Below are 7,015 nucleotides of genomic sequence, written 5' to 3' on the forward strand. Positions count from 1 at the left end.
ACAGCACTATTCATCCTGGAGGCTGATTTTACACTTTCATAACCCACAACTTCACCCACAGCCAGGCCACACTCTTCCACGGAGACACCAAAAGGTGGAGAGAGCTTGATGGCGTGCCTGCGGGAGAGTTTCTCCAAGCCGGAGACCCCCCGCGGAGCAACCATGTCTAATTGACAGGCTGCGGGCGGCGGCCGCCGCCAAACAAATCACGGAAACCCAAACTACCAAACAAAGAAAACAAAACTTATCACAGAGAAATGATGCAAAAACACATTAACCACCACCCAGTGCAGAAAAAAGAGCAAAAAAAGGTTTGAAACTCACACATTCAACAAACGCTCTCCGACACACTCACTCTGACACTCCAACCATCCACTCAGAGAGAGAGAGAGAGAGAGAGAGAGAGAGAGAGAGAGAGAGAGAGAGAGAGAGAGAGAGAGAGAGAGAGATTTTGATTTTTTTTAAAACCCTTTATTTTCTATTCAATCATGACATTTTAAAACACTTCAGAATATCAAAAATAGAACTCATTATAATTACACATAGTTAAAAACCAACTGTCCCTCTACAACAGAGCACAGAGCCTCATTGAAACACCACTGTAAGATAAAAAACTCATCATCATTCATGAGTGAGTAGAACCCAAAGTCCACTCTGATTCTGGCTTTTACCAATGCCTAAAACATGGGCAAAAGCCCCTCCCCTGATTCATTCAACACCTGATTCTTCCTGCTTTTGTAAACGGACAGTTTGGCCTGTCCCACAACAAAGTTCAATAACTGCCACTTCTTTGCATTTTCTTTTTTGTACCCAGCACCAAGAACAAAAGCCATTTTACACCACTCCTCACCACAGCTTAAAAAAATCATTTTCAAAATTTCAAACTGTTCTTCTAATCTGTAACATTCCATAAAACAATGGAAAATAGTTTCCGGCTCGTCACAGAAAGGGTACTTAGTGGACACTGAGGGATTCAACCTAGAAACAAAGCTGTTAACACCCAGAGCTCCCTTCAATATCCTCCACTGTAGATCCCCTGATCTTTTGTTGAAGGGTGGCTTATATAGCACCCTCCACACTGGTTTGCAATCGTCCTCCATCTTTAATGTCTCTCTCCATACAGTGTCGGTTTTCCCACTCAACTGTTCTTTGTTCAGAGCTTTAACACAGTGTTTGTACATAGCTTTCCCCCTCAGCATGTACAAATCTGTAGATGGTTCATTTCCACTTCTCAAAGAAAACTCCATCACCCCAGTTTGATCCACATCAAGACCCAATTCAGGGAACGGATCTCCCTCATCTGGACGCTCCGTACCACTGAAGTAGTCCTGTAGCATCTCCAGTTCCTCGTTGCTCAGTCTCCTCATCCATTCGTTCAGAATGTCTCTGGTGTGTCGCCTCGACCTCAGACCCAGCAAAGCGGCCACTGCCTCTGTGTTGTAGAATCCTGGACCCTCATTTATCAACCGTGCGTACGCACAGATCTGTGCGTAAAGCGTGCGTACGAGCATTCCCACGCAAAGTATGGTATTTATCAACATGTAACTGTGCGCAGAAACACGTGTAAATATACGCACAGCTCCGACCATGCGTACACACAAAACCTAGTGGTAGAACGGTGAAACTACAAATAGAACCCATTAAAAGAGTCTCAAACTTTACATGTGAAGTTTGAGATCGCTGAACTGTGACTGAACGGGGAACATGTGCACATGTTCCCCGTTTCGTCCAATTAATAAAAATTCTCCATAAGTAATTCAGACATTTTGAATAATTGGTGTGACAAGCTATAAAAGACAGCTTTGGCAGGACGACCTGAAAAGAAAATACAAGTACCATGGCTTATCTTGCAGTTTTGGAGGATTTGCGCTCCGAGGGAGCGCGTTTTCAAAGAGCGCACTGATCTGTTGATCTGTGAGAGCACGGAGCGGCTGCTCAGCAGGTAGCGTTTCCCCACAAACATTCTGATGGATCTATGCCATGATTTACAACCTATAATGGAGCGAGAGACAAAACCGCCATCCCAGTCACATCCAGCTCCGTCCACCCTGGGGTTTTTTGCCACCGCGACATTTTGACACTAAGCAGAATCATGCGGGCAGTGTTGGATGCAATAATGTCTCTGGCCCTAATTTACACCCAATTTCCATACACACATCACCAAATCGAAATTAAACGAGGATTTCATGCCATCGCCGGATTCCCAAACATGATTGGAGCTATAGATTGCACCCACATTGCCATAAAAGCACCATCACATAATAAATCAAGTTATGTGGACATGAAAGGATTTAATTCAATCAATGCACAAATAATCTGCGATATGTCTCTGTTGCCCGTCGTTGCCCGGTGGCCTGAACGCACGACTCATTTATTCTGCAGAACAGCTCTGTTGGTGTTTGCACCTCCAAGCAGGAGTTTTTGACTCCAACCAAATCTTAATTTATGGATAATCTTCCAAGAAATATATCAAACATGGTCAACATAATTATTTTACTGGTAAATATCACATACATAAATGCAAATGGAATAACAGCAAACCCTCCATTGTACATCTGAAAAATGAATGTAAACTGTACTTAGACTGATCCGTGAAAAAAACGATATTGCCAAAAGCTTATATGAAACAATATCTTTGTTTCTTAATTTTTATTAATACACTTCCCATAGCTTGTCAGTAAATGTATCTTTTTTTTTTTTTTTGCTCTCAACCCCCCCAAATGTTGAATATCTGTAGATAATTCATTGTTTCGTTTCATTTGCCTTTTGTTGTAAACCCTACAGAATTTTGTTCAATAAAGTTTGTAAACCTCCAAGCGGGAGCTGTTGTTGCTCCATATATGGTTAATTGGAGGCGTTTCTGATGCAAATGACGGTAACCGTGCACGAGCACAGCAGTTTAGAACAGGTGGGATTTATCATCACTGATGTGCGTACGACCGGTGTCCGCAAGTTTGATAAATCAGGATTTTTTTTTACTTACACACATTCTAAATTTCATTCCTACGACAGAATTTAGGACCTTTTCTACGTACTGTTGATAAATGAGGGCCCTGGACCCGCTACATCCGCAACATGTCTCAGTTTTACTGTCCCAGCTGACACCAACCTCTGAGTGAGCCCAGGTCTGCTTCCACTCTGCACATCCAGTCGGCCCCATGTGTTAGAGTCTCCTCAAGGAGCCAGTGCAACGAAGCTGCAGGTTCCAGCCTGTTCCATTTCAAAAGAGTCCATGCCCTAAACAGTCCCTGATAAAAAGGAAACATCTCGCACAATCTTATAAAATTACAGTCTGTTAAAAACAAGGAAGCATCTAGCCCCAAACCTGCTATTCTCCTTAAAATGAAGCCCCTTACTGGCTTCCAAACAACATCATCATCTCCTGTGAGGTACCTTTGTATATGTTGTAATCTGAAAGCCGCTGTTCTGCTTTCCAAGTGAATTAACCTCTGACCCCCTTCCTCTTTTGACAGATAAAGTTCACTTTGTGGAACCCAATGCAACTTGTCCCAGGAGAAATTGACCATCACTGCTTGTATTTTTTTTTAACAGACCAGCAGGAGGCGCCAAACATTTGAGCCTGTGCCAAAGAGTTGATGCCACTAAATTATTAATGATCAGTACTCTTCCTCTGTAAGACATTTGTGGTAGCAGCCACCTCCATTTAGCCAGCTTTCCCTCCACCTTTTCCACCACTCCTTCCCAATTCTTTTCTTCAAACTGTTTATCCCCCAAGTACACCCTCAAGTACTTTAAACCGCCCCTCTTCCACATTAACCCTCCTGGCAACTTAGGTAGACCTGCAGACCATGTCCCAACTGCTAAGGCCTCACTTTTGGTCCAATTTACCTTTGCAGATGAAATTTTCCCAAAAGTTTTAACTATGTTTCAGAAACCAGACCAGCACCTCCTGGTCCAGAAACCAGACCAGCACCTCCTGGTCCAGAAACCAGACCAGCACCTCCTGGTCCAGAAACCAGACCAGCACCTCCTGGTCCAGAAACCAGACCAGCATCTCCTGGTCCAGAAACCAGACCAGCACCTCCTGGTCCAGAAACCAGACCAGCATCTCCTGGTCCAGAAACCAGACCAGCACCTCCTGGTCCAGAAACCAGACCAGCACCTCCTGGTCCAGAAACCAGACCAGCACCTCCTGGTCCAATGAAACCAGACCAGCACCTCCTGGTCCAGAAACCAGACCAGCACCTCCTGGTCCAGAAACCAGACCAGCATCTCCTGGTCCAGAAACCAGACCAGCACCTCCTGGTCCAGAAACCAGAACCTCCTGGTCCAGAAACCAGACCAGCACCTCCTGGTCCAGAAACCAGACCAGCACCTCCTGGTCCAGAAACCAGAACCTCCTGGTCCAGAAACCAGACCAGCATCTCCTGGTCCAGAAACCAGACCAGCACCTCCTGGTCCAATGAAACCAGACCAGCACCTCCTGGTCCAGAAACCAGAACCTCCTGGTCCAGAAACCAGACCAGCATCTCCTGGTCCAGAAACCAGACCAGCACCTCCTGGTCCAGAAACCAGACCAGCACCTCCTGGTCCAATGAAACCAGACCAGCACCTCCTGGTCCAGAAACCAGACCAGCATCTCCTGGTCCAGAAACCAGACCAGCATCTCCTGGTCCAGAAACCAGACCAGCACCTCCTGGTCCAGAAACCAGACCAGCACCTCCTGGTCCAGAAACCAGACCAGCACCTCCTGGTCCAGAAACCAGACCAGAAACCAGACCAGCACCTCCTGGTCCAGAAACCAGACCAGCATCTCCTGGTCCAGAAACCAGACCAGCACCTCCTGGTCCAGAAACCAGACCAGCACCTCCTGGTCCAATGAAACCAGACCAGCACCTCCTGGTCCAGAAACCAGACCAGCACCTCCTGGTCCAATGAAACCAGACCAGCATCTCCTGGTCCAATGAAACCATACCAGCACCTCCTGGTCCAGAAACCAGACCAGCACCTCCTGGTCCAATGAAACCAGACCAGCACCTCCTGGTCCAATGAAACCAGACCAGCACCTCCTGGTCCAGAAACCAGACCAGCAGCTCCTGGTCTAATGAAACCAGACCAGCACCTCCTGGTCCAGAAACCAGACCAGCACCTCCTGGTCCAGAAACCAGACCAGCACCTCCTGGTCCAATGAAACCAGACCAGCATCTCCTGGTCCAATGAAACCAGACCAGCATCTCCTGGTCCAGAAACCAGACCAGCACCTCCTGGTCCAGAAACCAGACCAGCATCCAAGCCCAAAGAACTGGAGACGTACAAAAGGTCTCGAATCAGTGAAACGTTGTCAACGATGGACCTGCCGGGCACACAGTTTGTCTGAGTCCGGTGGATGACCTGGTCCATCACCTTCTTCAGCCAGGACTTTGGACAGCATCTTTTACTCCGTACACAACAGAGAGACCGGCCGGCAGTTCTTTATTTCCTGAGGGTCACCCTTTTTTGGCAACAGTGTCAGAACTGCCCTCCTGCAGCTCTGAGGCAAAAATGAGTCATTAAAACATTCATTAAAAACAGCCAGAACATCTTCTTTCAGCACATCCCAAATAACTTTATAGAAGTCAGGTGGTAGCCCATCAATACCAGGAGCCTTCCCCCCTTGCATACTCTGCAGCGCCGCATATAGCTCCTCTGTAGTCAACTGACCCTCCAGTTCTTTGTTGGTCTCCTCAGAGACTTTGGGTAGACCACTGCAGAACATGTCAAAAGCCTCCTCATCCTCACTGTACTCACTGCTGTACAAGTGAGAATAAAAATCCACGGCTCTCTGCCGGATGTCACTGGCTTCAGTTTCCTCCATCAGAACGCAGCGCATGGATGAATCTGCTCTGTCCCTTCTTTTTCTCCAGGCTAAAAAAAAACTTTGATGGTGAGTCCATTAGAGCTTCGGACTGGAAGCGGGACCGGACCAGCGCCCCCTGCGCTTTGGAACCCAGCAGGTTTGCCAGTACGGCCTTTTTGTATTTGAGGTCATCAATACTGCCTCTATTTCCTGTGGACGCTGCAGCATTCTGTAGCTCCACTATTTCAATCTCCAGATCATTCATGGATTTGGTGATGTTACGAGAGACATTGAAAGTGTACTGTTGACAAAATTACCTAATTTGCACCTTTCCACAATCCCACCATTGTTTTAATGAATTAAAATCTCTCTTTCTGGATTGAAAACCCTTCCAAAGAAAAATAAAACTCTCTCTAAAGTGCACATCTAATAATAGAGCAGTGTTAAAGTGCCAATATGCAGATTTGTGCTTAACATTTGCAATAAATAAGTTACACAAAACCATGGAATGATCGGAAATCCCTATGGGCAGTATACTGCATTTTTCAAAAGTACCAAAATTATGTTCAAAACAATAAAATCTGTCCAACCTGGCCATACAAAAAATACCTTCTCTGCTCTGGACCCAAGTATATTGTCTTTGCTTGTCATGCATTTCTCTCCACACATCAGTTAGCGTGTTAGCTTCCACCAGCCGCTGCATGGCTCGTTTTGAAGCACCATGAGGTTCAACATGATTTCTGTCAATCTGGTCATTTCCTGTACAATTAAAATCACCTGCCAAATATAAAAACTCTTCGGGCCCACATTGATTAAAAATATTATTGAGCTCATGCAGTGAGGGGGCCCGCCCTCGGGCCGATTTGACCTAATTTACATAACTAGGTCATTCACACAGTTCATATGTTAAGTGAGATACTCATGCAATATACCTTTGGAAAGCTAAGACTCTTGTGATTCCATTCATATAAACCATTTCAGGATATAATCAAAGCAGCTGGTACATATCGACACCACAAACAAACAAACAAAGATTTGTGCAAATAATGCAACTCACCTTTTAGTCTTCATATAAATCATATGTTGAAAAATAATCCCACAAAAACGGTCTTGTTACATTCAGGAAGGTTCAGTATATCCAATCCATTAAAATATTTAGTCCAAAATACATCATTATGTATTTTACATGGAGGAGCCCAGACAAAAGGACAAGAAACC

This window comes from Cololabis saira, chromosome 12 (genome assembly GCF_033807715.1).
Source record: "Cololabis saira isolate AMF1-May2022 chromosome 12, fColSai1.1, whole genome shotgun sequence".
Lineage (NCBI taxonomy): Eukaryota > Metazoa > Chordata > Actinopteri > Beloniformes > Belonidae > Cololabis > Cololabis saira.